Raw genomic sequence first — 12,194 nt, forward strand, 5'->3', positions numbered from 1 at the left:
GTGGATCCTTATATGGCCTTCATCCCCACCCACCCCAATCCCATCACAAAGAAGGCAGCCTCAGGCGACCCAACTTTCTCTTCTGTGTGGTGTGGGAAATCACAGCCCCTCCCCAGCCCTCGTTGAGTATTTTTAATTTATTCATTTCTTTATATTTTTTGTAGTCCACCTTTCTCACTCGGACTCAAGGCTGATTACACAGAGTGAGTCAATACAATCGACGGGATGGGACACTCAGTAAACAATGCAACGGGATCTGGGTTGTAGAACCAACCGGACATCTAAAAAACAGGACCGAAGAAAAGCATTAAGTGTTAACACGATGCAGTAAATGATGCAAAAAGTACATCGCAGGACCTTAGAAAGCTAAAGACAGTAGTATAGACCACACTCCCTAATAATTTTTCTAAGTAACTTTGTGGATCATTTAGTACAGGGCAAGTCTATTGCCTGCACAGAAAAGCCCTCCTGAATAATTCAGTTTTGCAGCGTTTCCAGAAAGCAGTGTGTGTTCAGGAGCTGCCTTGCATGCAGACATGGAATAAAGAGAGCCGACGCCTTCATGTGGATAATTTTAAAAGGCCAAGTTTATTTATTAACGTTGATCAGAGGGGGGGGGGATCTAAGAGGCCCACAAGCCCAAATCCCATTCTCTTTTAAATAATTTATTTTTATTCTTTTACTTAAATGTGCACATAAATACAAAAGGAGGAAAAGAAAGCTCAAACACTACATGTCTAACACAGTATATCCTACAAAGATGTACAAGTGATTTCCGCTATATGTATCATATGAACTGTGAACCAAAAAGGATCGTAAATCAAATTCATGGTGACCATATATAACTATATTAAACTCCCTTAAACTAAAGACTACTCGCCTCATTCACACCCTCAGTCAGTGCTACATACCGTACAGCGTGTATTGCCTCATAAGAACATAAGAACATAAGAGACGCCAATGTTGGATCAGGCCAAAGGCCCATCCAGTCCAACACTCTGTGTCACACAGTGGCCAGAAATACCAGTGCCATCAGGAGGTCCAGCAGTGGGGCCAGGACATTAGAAGCCCTCCCACTGTTGACCCCCCCCCAAGCACCAAGAAGACAGAGCATCACTTGCCCCAGAGCCCCTAGCTATACCTTGTGGCTAATAGCCACTGATGGACCTCTGCTCCATATGCTTATCTAATTCCCTTTTGAAGCCGTCCATGCTTGTAGCACCCACCACTTCCTGTGGCAGTGAATTCCATGTGTTAATCACTCTTTGGGTGAAGAAGTACTTCCTTTTATCCGTTCTAACCCGACCGCTCTTTTACTTTTACCTCTTTTACCTCACACCTCTTATTCAAAAACCGAAGTTATCCGGTGCGTTATAAGTTATAAGACCGCCTTTCCCCACATGTTCCCCCAAGAGCACTACGGTCTGGGACTCAGAACTTATTGGATGTGCCAGGTCCCCGGGTTATCAAACTCGTTACGACCAGGAACAGGGCGTTTTCTGTGGCGGCTCCTATCTGGTGGAATGAGCTCCCAGAGGAGATCAGGGCTCTGCGGGACCTAGCACAGTTCCGCAGAGCCTGCAAGACGGAGCTCTTCCGCCAGGCGTTCGAATAGGAGCCGCCACCACCATGGTACCGCCACCATGGTACCATCACCATGGTACCACCTACGCCCCAGGTTTTGCGGACAGGGTCATCATGATGTGGGCGCTTTGGATGAGAATGGGACTTTTTAGGAGACGGCCATCTTGTTTTTAGGTGAGGAGCACCAAATACTGTTTATGAATGTAAGATGTTTTAATACTTAATGTTATTTAATATTTCTAATGTTTTTATTGTTTTATTATACGTTTCGGCGATATGCCGTGTAAGCCGCCCTGAGCCTACGGGGAGGGCGGGATAAAAATGTAAATAAATAAATAAATAAATAAGAACAACCACCAGTGATAATTGTGGTTTGTGGGTAGTATCCCGTGTTTCATCATATAATCCCATTCTGACCCTTGGCACGGATTCCAAAGACTCCCTCAGTTGTAGCTTAACCGGTCCCGCACGAATGTGCACAACCCCCTTTTCAAACGGCCCTCCGCACAACTGCCAGTAGTGAATCCCACAATTTAAATGACTTGTCGAATAAGGAATCATTTCTTTCTGTCTGTCCTGGCTGTTGCTCTTCAACTCTGCTGAGTGCCCCTGAGTTCTAGTGTTACGGGAGAGGGAGAAAAAGTTCACCTTTTATCCACTTTCATGCTTCGTTTTATGAGCTGCTGGAGATCTGGGCTTGCCAGGGAGGGACTCCACGACCTGTTGCATGCAAAGTGTGTTCTGGGCCTCCCAGATATCTTCACCTCTAATCAAACATTGTCATTTTCACTCCCGAAAAGGGACTGCTCGGCATTGGCACCTAAAATAGACAGGGATGGAACGAAGTGTGCCTCCAGGGGGCTGGAGAACATTGTCCTGCTCCTTTATTAGAGGCTTCTTCGTGGAATGCTTTTTGCCAGCTAACATTATTGACCTCCATGCTAAGAAACACTTTGACTGCCCATTTCCACACATTGTGCCTCTATCATGCGCATAAGTGCTGGCATGTTGCAGCCGGCTTAGGGCGAACCCAGCCAGGGGCTTTCGAGGCAAGGGAGAAGCAGAGGTGGTTTGCCCTTGCCTTCCTCTGCAGAGTCATCCTTGGTGCTCTCCCATTCAAGTACCAACTCTGCTTAGCTTCCAAAACCCAGCAAGCGGCTTTCAGGGCAAGGGAGAAGCAGAGGTGGTTTGCCATGGCCTTCTTCTGCAGAGTCGTCCTTGGTGGTCTCCAGGGGTCATTTCGTAGAAAAAGAGCTGCAGGAGCTCATTAGCATAACTTATTAGCATGTGCCACACCCCCTGACATCACCGGAAGTGTGCACCAGCCCCTCTGACAGGCAGAAGCACCTGGGATCCATTCTTTCCCCCCTCTCCCTTCCCTTCACCTCCAAGTCGGGCGAAGGAAAAGGGGAGGGGGAGGATCTCAGGCACTTCTGCCTGACAGAGGTGCTGGCGTGCCCACAGTCAGCCTGGGTGAATATTAGAATCATAGACTCATAGAGTGGGAAGGGACCTCCAGGGTCATCTAGTCCAACCCCCTGCACAATGCAGGAAATTCACCAATACCCCCCCACACCCCAGTGACCCCTGTTCCACACCCAGAATATGATAAAAAAACCTCCAGGATCACTGGGGGCCAAACTGGCCTGGAGAAGAATTGCTTCCTGGCCCCAAAGTGGCGATCAGCATTTCCCTGGGCGTGTAAGAAAGGGCCACAAGAACTAAGCACTGATGCAACCCTTCCTGCTCTACCTCTCGTGATTTGCCTACGTTCACACAATCAGCATTATGATCCTTTTAAAGTTGAAAGCATGATATAAATGCAAAGGACTATTTGTAAGATTATCTGTAAGACACAAGACCAGGACACATCTCACTTCTGGCAATCACTTGGAGAGACCCTATCACTCAGCTTCCATTGCCCCACACACACCCCACACTGGAATAAGAACATAATATCAGGCCATACCACATTGCAATAAAGCCCCTACAACTGTATACAGAAATACTGAGCTTCCCTACCATTTGCCACAACTAGCCCACCACACAACCAGGATCAAGACTCCTAAGTGGACCAACAGACAGGCATACACTCGTTTGAGAAACTGAGTATTACATTACAACACCTCTGGAACATTACAGATCAGTAGAGGCAGCACTGCACAGTGGTCAGAGTTGCAGATTGATGTGGGGAGACCCAGGTTTGTATTCTCACTCTGCTGGCTGAGTGACCCCGGGCCAAATCTCCCCTTCTCTACCTAACCTACCCCACAGGGTTGTTGTGAGGATGAAATGGAGACTCATGGGCAGGGTCCCCAGCTTCCCTGGCAGGAACACTATGTTAAGAAATCTCTCACAATTATGCAGCCATAGCAGGCAGGAGGGAAGGAGGCGAATACCTCCAGCGCCAGAGACTTGTAGAGGAAGAGTCAAACTTTGGGGACTCACCCGTGCACCAGAGGGCCAAGGCAGCAGGAGGCAAGAAGCCTGAGCGAGCTGGGGGCCCGTAGAATTGGACCCCCTGGTCCAATGTTCTTCAAACGTGGTTGGTATCTTGGGAAGAGGCTCCAGCATCTACCCTGCGAGTTTGGAGCCTCTCCCTCAAACATCTCTCGAGTTCCTGCGCTTTTGGTTTTGCTTTTTGCCAATCCGCCTCCCAAGACTGCTCCAGATGCTCCGGCCTGAGGGCTGCTGGGGGCGGGGCTCGGGTGCTCATTACTTGTGGAGCTGAGGCTCAATGTCTCCAGCTGCTCTGCCACCTTCCCTTCCCTTGGTTTGCTCGGAGAGCCCGACCAAGCCGGCTGCTGGAGGGAAGGTGAGGCAGTTTAAACCACCTTCCCTTGGCTTCCTCAGGATGCCCTGCTGTGGGCCGAATCAGATTCTCTGATCTGAATCGGCTTCCCGCACTTTGGCCCCATTATATCCTAGGGACCATTGAAGTCAATGGCAAAAATAAAGGGTATATTCTGGGGGCTGGAGAAGAGGGGGTTTGAGGGAGAGGCTCCTAAATTGCAGGGTAGCTGCTGAAGCCTCTTCCCAAGATACCCACCACGTTTCAGGAACATTGAACCAGGGGATCCAATTCTACGGCCCCCCAAACAGGTTGCCCTCATTCCCTCCATTGTTCTCTATGATGGGGGGAAAAGTTACTTTCCCCCCAACATAGAGAACAATGGAGGGGATAGGGGCAACCTGATTGGGGGCCCATAGAATTGGACCCCCTGGTCCAATGTTCTTCAAACATGGTTGGTATCTTGGGAGTTTGGAGCCTCTCCCTCAAACTCCCTCCCCTCCAGCCCCCAGAATATACCCTATGTTTTCGCCATTGACTTCAATGGCCCATAGGATATAATGGGGCCGAAATTGACATTCTGCTGGCCCTTTTTCAGGCCGGCATGCTAGGGCAGAGCCTGAAAAAGGAGAGGAGGGCGGGGGGCGGCTCTGCAGGCCGTTTTTCAGGCCCGGTGCTCCAACGCAGAGCCTGAAAAAGGTGGGGAGGGCAGCTCAGCAGTCCCTGTGGTTGCAGCTGCCGCGGAAAGCGGTGGCCATAACTTTTTAAAGAGCCCCTAAGGACAGCTGGGGGAGCCTTGCCCCTACGAGTCCAAGGCCACCACCCTGGGGCTCAGGGAGGCGGAAGAACGTTTTGCCCCACCACCCCCGCCGGCATCGCAGTTGCCCGAGAACAGCGGCGGTGGCCATAACCTATTAAAGAGCCCCTAAGGAGAGCTGGGGGAGCCAGAATGACCTCTCGCGTGTGATATTGGACATCACATGCGAGAGGTGGAATTTGCCCCTACGAGTCCAAAGCCACCACCCCGGGGCTCAGGGAGGCAAGGGAACGTTTCCCCCCCGCCCCCCCGCGCATGGGCGTTGCAGCTGCCACAGAGAACAGTGGCGCCGGCCATAACTTTTTAAAGAGCCCCTTAGGAGAGCTGGGGGAGCCAGAATGACCTCTCGCGTGTGATGTCCAAGGTGGGATTGGCCCCTACGAGTCCAAAGCCACCACCCCGGGGCTCAGGGAGGCAGGAGTCGTCCTTGGTGGTCTCCCATCCAAATACTGACCCTCCTTAGCTTCCAACATAGAATGACCCCAGCATGGGGCTTTCAAGGCAAGGGAGAAGCAGAGGTGGTGTGCCATGGCCTTCCTCTGCAGAACCTTCCTTGGTGGTCTCCCATCCAAGTACTGACAGTACTTGGCGTCCAACACAGAATGACCCCAGCCAGGGGCCTTCAAGGCAAGGGAGAAGCAGAGGTGGTGTGCCATGGCCTTCCTCTGCAGAACCTTCCTTGGTGGTCTCCCTTCCAAGCACTGACCCTGCTTAGCTTTTGAGTTCTGACGAGATTGGGCTACACCAGGCCCCCTTTCCTCCAAACCTCTATTGAAAGGACAGTTTTCTCCAGGCTTCTTGAGAACCCAAAAAGTACATGGCACATCTGGGTAACAGAGAGTTGACCAAAGACAAATTTGGAAAAACAACAACCATGAAACTGGTTTAGAGGTTAGTAGAGTGTCAAACAAGATGTCAGAGGCCATCTTTCCCACACGGTTATAGAAGCCGGTGTTTGTTTTGTATGCTGTGATTTAAACCAGAGATCCTGAATGTGGGGCCCATGGACACCACGGTACCCGCCGACACCTTCCCTGGTGCCCACCAAGTGCTTTTAGAAAGTGGGCGGGGCGTTCGGCCAGCAGGGCTTCTGATGGACTGTGCGGACTAAAAGACATCCTGTTGGCCTGACCTGGATAGCATAGGCAAGCCCAATCTCGTCAGATCTCGGTAGCAATGCTCCCTCTACGCTGTGGAGTCTTGTGTTTTGTTTTTTTTTAAAAACAGTTTATTAGGATATAATAAACAAAGTCAAACATAAATCAAAACTTATATAATTATACATCCTACCCTCTTCCCTCCCCCCCCCCACTACTCGGCTTCCCACAATGCTCCAACCTCCTGTTCGTTTCTTAAATGTTCTTCTTCCCTCCCTTTCTTTACACATATCTATAGGTAACTTATCCCTCCATTTTTTATTCTTATATCTTTATCTATTTTTAAATATCCGTTAACCTTCAATAATTATCAAAGCAAAGTAAATTGTCCCTTACATCCCAGTATTTTTCCAAATAGTCTTTAAAGTCTTTCCAGTCTGCAAAGAAACCTTCTGCTTCCAAATTATTAAGTTTCCTTGTCATTTTGTCCATTTCAACCATGAAAAGTAATTTCTTGATCCAATCCCCAACTTCAGGAACCTTATCTTGTTTCCAACATTGCGCATACGCTGTGGAGTCTTGTGAGCAGAAATTCTACTTTGTGAGCTCCTGGCGTTAAAGTTGTGAGCGAGCGATTTGGCTACTGCATGAATTAGTCTGCTCTGGAGCCCTCCTTCCTGAGCGGAGACAAAACTGTGTGAGCCGGAGGCTAAAAAAACTGTGAGCTAGCGCACACTAACTCACAGAGGGAACACTGCTTGGAAGCTAAGCAGGGTCGACTCTGGCAAGCGCTTGGATGGAGACCTCCTTGGAATAACAGCAGTCGGGAGGTGGGGGCAGGCTTTACTCAGCCGCCTCTCTGAATATTCTCCAGGCCCCCAGTCAGGGGTCAGTCACCAGAGGTCACCATAACTTCCAGATGCACACACAGTCACACACACACATGCACTCAAAATACAAAAAAGAGGCATCCTGTTGAGCAGAACTTCGGCTTGAAATGTTGAAGTATTTGATAGTTCTCTACAGAGGTCATTTCGGGGGGGATCGCGGGGGATCGCAGTTCTCCCGGGTGAGGTACGGGGGGGTGGAGGCACATGACAAACCCCGCCCTCTGCTTCCGGCCGCCCCGCTTCCAGCCCTCATTCAGCCAGGAGGAGGCAGAAGAAGAGGGAGGGTAAGTTGCTTCCTCCCTGCCTCTCCCCACCCCTGCCTGCCTGCCTGGGGCCAGGGAGGGCCTTCGCGGGGCTTCCTTGCACTCCCGCTGGCCTTGCAGGTCCACCGCCGGGCCCCTCATGGGGCTCGGCAGTGGAGCTGCAAGGCTGGCGGTGGCGGCCGGGACCGTTGGGGGCGGGGTGTGTGGCCTTATGACACACTTTCGGTGATGTCAGGGGGTGTGGCATATGCTAATGAGTTATGCTAATGAGTCCCCCCAGCTCTTTTTCTACGAAACGACCCCTGGTTCTCTATAACCCAACTCCACAACATTTGGTGGCTAGCTGCACCTCCTGCGGCAGCCATTTTGTGATTGGGCCCACTGCCCTGTGTCGGAATTCCCAAGGCGCCTGCAGGCTCAGAAAGGGGTGGGTATTCTCACTTTTGTGTTTGGTCTGCACTGGACGATTCACGCCCAAGCTCGGTGCTGTACAAACTGAGCACAGATCATGTGTACGCATGTTAGTGAGAGCTGTCTGATCGTTGCTTTCAGCCTCAGAGTTCTCATGAATCTAAAAACACCTATTCTCATGTCCACAGGGTCATATCTAGAAACAGGTACCAAAGACAAACCTTTATTTAGAACTTGTGATTCATGTTCTGATAAAATCCTGGCTGATAAATTAACAGCCAGAGTCCCCGTCTTGTTATGGACGGTTGCCGTGTCTTCTCCTGAAAATGTTTTTTTCCCTTTCGTTGGATAAATGAGAGCCTGTGTGGTGTTGTGGTTAAGAGCAACGGGCTCTAATCTGGGAGAACCAGGTTTGATTCCCCACTCCTCCACATGCAGCCAGCTGGGTGACCTTGGGTCAGTCACAGTTCTCTCAGAGCTGTTCTCTCAAGAGCAGTTCTCAAAGCTCTCTCTCAGCCCCACCTACCTCACAGGGTCTCTGTTGTGGGGGGAGAGGAAGGGGAGCAGATTTTAAGCTGCTCTGAGACTCCGAGTGAAGGGCAGCAGATAAATTCAACTCTCCTCCTCCTCCTCGGCATGGGGGTGAGCCTAATTCCAAAAAAGAAAACGACAACGAAGCTGAAGTGGCTGGTCTGTTGTAATTTGTGTCCTCTTCTCCTCTGCTGTTGTCATTTGTGCTGGAAAGCCTGGAAATATCTCCCAAGATTAGAGTCCTATTTTTTGTATTAAATGTAAAAGTACGTTTTTATAGATTCCCCCTGATCAAGTCTACCCGGGGAAATGTGTAGGGACTTTGTACGTAGGAACTTTGTACAACAATAAACCAGTCAACGATCACCTGGCACTTTTCCCCTTTGTGTTCTGTTGGCCCATTGTTGGGTGCAGCCCATTTTTTGTTCATCTATGCATATTGCTAAAGGTAAAGGTTTCCCTTGCTCGAAAGCCAGTCGAATCCAACTCTGGTGGGGCGGTGCTCATCTCCATTTCCAAGCCGAAGAGCCAGCGCTGTCCGAAGACATTTCTGTGGTCATGTGGCTGGCATGACTAAACGCCGATGTGCACGGAACGCTGTTACCTTCCCACCAAAGCAGTACCTTATTTATCTACTTGCAATTTATTGCCTTCGAACTGCTAGGTTGGCAGGAGCTGGGGCCAGAGACGGGAGCTCCCTCCATCACGTGGCACACTCGGGTCTTGAACTGCCGAACTACAGGCCTTCCAGTCTGCAGCTCAGCATCTTAACCTTGGAGCCACCACGGTCCTATGCAAGTTACTGGCCATCACTAAAAACTTCATTGGCTTCTCATGAGGTTTAGCCTCCTTGGTTGGCAAATGCCCGCACCAGTACCAGCAGACTGTAGGAAAGCGTCAGAGCTAATACAGACATTGATCTGTGTGAGAACCAGCTTAAAAATGGAAACTCTCACCACTTTGTGGGAGACACAGTCTCTTGAGCCATGTATTCAGGATGCCATGATAGCAGTATGAGCTTTTAAAAGGGGTTTGGCTGACTCAGGGAGGATAGGTCCATCAATGGCTAATAGCCCTGATGGGTAAGTGAAATCTCCATGTATAAAAGTAGTTTACCTGAGGCCCAGTTACAGGGGACCGACTGCAGACGACACCATTAGCCTCCGTGGATGATCTGGTTGGCCACTGCAGGAGTCAGGATGCTGGAAGAGGTGGATCATCCAGCAAAGCCCTTGTTATATTCTTAAGAACATCAGAAGAGCCCTGCTGGGTCAGACCAGTGAGGGTCCCTCTAGTCCAGCATCCCGTATCACACAGCGGCTTCAACCAGTTCCTCTGGAGGGCCAACAACAGGGCAAGGAGGCCAAGGCCTTCCCCTCATAAGAACAGAAGAAGAGCCCTGCTGGATCAGACCAATAGTTCATCCAGTCCAGCATCCCGTATCACACAGCGGCTTCAACCAGTTCCTCTGGAGGGCCAACAACAGGGCAGAGAGGCTGAGGCCTTCCGATGATAACGGGGAAGAGCCCTGCTGGGTCAGACCAGTGAGGGTCCATCTAGTCCAGCATCCTGTCCCACACAGTGGCCTCAACCAGTTCCTCTGGAGGGCCAACAACAGGGCAGAGAGGCTGAGGCCTTCCGATGATAACAACGTAAGAAGAGCCCTCCTGGATCAGCCCAGTGGTCCATCTAGTCCAGCATCCTTCCTGTCTCACACAGTGACCAACTAGTTCCTCTGGAAGGCCAACAAGAGGGCAGAGAGGTCAAGGCCTTCCCCTGATAAGATTATCAGAAGAGCACTGTTGTTAGACTAGTGGTCCATCTAGTCCAGCATCCTGTCCCACACAGTGGCCAGTCAGTTCCTCTGGAGGGCCAACATTCCACATTTTAATCACTCTCTGTGTAAGGAAGTATTTCCTTTTTCCTATTAGCTAAACTGAGGCTATTGTAGTTTGGTCACTTTATGAGAAGACAAGACTCACTGGAAAAGGCCAATAATGCTAGGAAAAGTTGAAGGCAGCAGGAAGAGAGGAAGACCCAACAGGAGATGGATGGATTCAGTCAAGGAAGCCGCAGCCCTCAGTCTGCAAGATCTGAGAATGGCTACTAACGGTAGCCATTCTTGGAGAACATTAATTCTTGGGATCGCTGTAAGTCACAAGCGACTTGATGGCACTTCGCACACACACATTAGCGAACAGACTGAATGCAAGATCATTTGGTGATTTTAGTGAAGTATTTGTGAATTTCCTGCATTGTGCAGGGGTTGGACTAGATAACCCTGGAGGTCCCTTCCAACTCTATGATTCTATGATTCCCCCCAAAAGAAAGCATCTATTTATTTATTTACTTCATTTAAACCCTGCCTTTCTTCTCAGTGGGGGACCAAAAGCAGCTGTCATTCTCCCTCACCTCCATTTTATCCACGCAACAACCCTGTGAGGTAGGTTAGGCCGAGAGTCTCTGACTGGCCCAAGGTCACATAGCAAGCTTCCATGGCCAGTTCACTGGCACAACAGGGGCTGGCATGGATGGTCTTCAGAGCCCCTTATCCAGTTCTCCTCGATTGATTTGTCTTGCGGCTAGAGAAGCTACAAGCCAGCAGGGCAGGGAGTGCTCTGCTGCACCAGCAAATGAGCTTTAGTTCACCAGTTGCTTCCTCCTGGACCCTGGGAGCATGCCAACCTCCAGGTGGGACCTGGAGATCTCCTGCATTTACAACTGATCTCCAGATGACAGTGAACAGTTCCCCTGGAGAAAATGGCTGCTTCGGAGGATAGACTTTGTGGCATTGGACCCCCACTGAGCTCCCTCCCCTCCCCTCCCCTCCCCAAACCCCCACCTCCCCAAATTTCTAGGAATCTCCCAGTTCAGAGTTGACAACTCTAGCTTGTACCAATCACCACAGCCAGTGAAGGATCCCATCCAAATTGCCCTGAAAGCAGAGCTGAACACATGAACTGGCAGTCAATTAATCAATTCTTTATTCGGCCAACGACCAGTACAAGTCAAGAATAAAAGCTTTTCTCAGGCAAAAGTCTTTCCAGGGTTGCCAGCTCTGGGTTGGGAAATACCTGGAGATTTGGAGGACGCAGCCTGGGGTGGGTGGCGTTTGGGGAGGGGAGGGTCCATTCTCCAAAATTGGGTCCACTCTCCAAAGCAGGCGTTTCCTCCTGGGGAACTGACCTTGGTCATTTGGCGATCCATTATAACCGAGGGAGAGCTCCAGGTTGCACCAGAAGGTTGGCAACACTAGGTCTTTCCCATAGGTTCTTTAACTGGAGACTCCTGGGATCGAACCTGGGACCCTACCCCTGAGCCACGAGCTGCTGGCCTTGGGCTCTGCTTGCTCCTGGCCACCAGTAGCCCACTGGGCAATTTCCATGGCAGTTTCAATGGCCTGTCCGTCCCCACGATGATTAATCTGTGACACGGCGAATTGGCGCGTTCACACGTGCAAAGCCATCCCTGGCCGCTGCAGTCTCGGAAGGGAGGCACGTCCGAAGCAGACCGTGACACAAAAGAGAGCAATGATTACACGGGCGTCGCCAGTGGTGGGAACAAAGAAAGTGGCATGGTTGGGGGTCGCGGGGGTGGGGGGCAGGAGGCCGGCGGCGGGTCCGGGGCGCGGGTGGCCCCGAGCGGCGAAGGCGGCCGCGGGTTCCTTTGCGGGCTCCTTTCCAGCCGCTCGGAAGAGGGCGGAGCCGCGGCGCCGAGGAGCGCACGGGCGGAGAGGCGAGCCGCCGGTCCGGGGAGAGAAGGTGCGCGCCGCCACAGCCAGCCCCCCACCCCCCAGCGCCGCGGCCGCCT

The sequence above is a fragment of the Gekko japonicus genome, unplaced genomic scaffold (genome assembly GCF_001447785.1).
Source record: "Gekko japonicus isolate JY-2015 unplaced genomic scaffold, Gekko_japonicus_V1.1 scaffold755, whole genome shotgun sequence".
In the NCBI taxonomy this organism is placed as follows: Eukaryota; Metazoa; Chordata; class Lepidosauria; order Squamata; family Gekkonidae; genus Gekko; species Gekko japonicus.